Source organism: Scylla paramamosain, chromosome 21, assembly GCF_035594125.1.
Source record: "Scylla paramamosain isolate STU-SP2022 chromosome 21, ASM3559412v1, whole genome shotgun sequence".
Classification (NCBI taxonomy): domain Eukaryota; kingdom Metazoa; phylum Arthropoda; class Malacostraca; order Decapoda; family Portunidae; genus Scylla; species Scylla paramamosain.
Genome location: NC_087171.1, coordinates 16,406,634 through 16,408,072, shown reverse-complemented (window position 1 = coordinate 16,408,072; position 1,439 = coordinate 16,406,634).

Sequence of the window (1,439 nt, the reverse complement as noted above, 5' to 3'; positions counted from 1 at the left end):
GCAACACGGCAAGAGAGAGAGAGAGAGAGAGAGAGAGAGAGAGAGATCATAACATACTGACATTTTCTAGATACCTATGAATGATTTGATAGCTCCGTTTGTTGTTGCTATCAATGTGAAAATCTTCTTCAGTGTATTCTAACAAAACACTAAAAGCGTTTATACATGTAGCTCTGATGTGTATGGTGAAGATCAGAATAGAAACAGCTAAACGACCCTAGAAGGAGACAGGATGTGAAACGGATAATACTTAAAAAGTCTTGTGAAAGTATACAGGCAGATAAATAGACTGAATGAATGAATGAGAAAGTAGAATTAGGCAGAGTAGATCAAATAACAAAATATAGATACAGGTGGAAAAGAAAATTAATAGCTAAGATAACAGATAAGAGGAAGTCACGGAAGGAAGACAACTGATAAAATTATATGCAATTACACAAGAATAACCTTCTGAGATAATTGTAAGTGCATATGTAATCACAGACACTGACAGAGAATTATATCGAATTGAATAAGAACTGAAATGTAGTGAATTATATGAAATTGCATGGAAAGGCAGATTACAAGAAGAATGTCACAAAATATCCCAAACAAAAGAGAGAGAGAGAGAGAGAGAGAGAGAGAGAGAGAGAGAGAGAGAGAGAGAGAGAGAGAGAGAGAGAGAGAGGTACCATTATTGTCTGCTATTATTATTATTATTATTATTATTATTATTATTATTATTATTATTATTATTATTATTATTATTGTTATTGTTATTAATATTAATAGTATTCTTATTATCATTATGATTATCATCATCATTATTATCATGAAAAGAACAGGCAAGAGAGGGATGATCAAGGAATTAAAACAAACCTCAGCAAATCCCCGCAATGATCAGATATGAAAATATAACAAAAGGAAAGGCAAAAAAAAAAAAAAGAGAAAAAAATCAAATCAAATCAAATAAAACAACAATTAGAATAACACATATCCAGTGGACAGGATGTTAAATCCTATTTGCTTTTACTTTTGGCAATGGTAACCTCAGAAACAGTCTCCCCGCACATCATACAGTCACATCACGGGTAAATGTGCATGAAAAAAACGAGACAAAGGCTGGTTGACTGAGAAAAAAGAATCTGGCTGGAAAAGCGCGCACATTGACACATTGAATTGTAAACTATGATGTCTTTTGCGTGCAGGTTGGAACTGATTCGATAGTGTTGTGGTACGAGGAGGGTGTTCACTGCTGTTGGCAATCTTGAAAAACACAGAGTAACAGCCATTTGATGGTAATGATGATGTTAAATGAATTACATATCTAACATTATAATCATTACGTTTTCTATTGGTTCTTCCTCTTGGTTATATTTTGTGATTGGAAGGAAATTTCTCTCTCTCTCTCTCTCTCTCTCTCTCTCTCTCTCTCTCTCTCTCTCTCTCTCTCTCTCTCT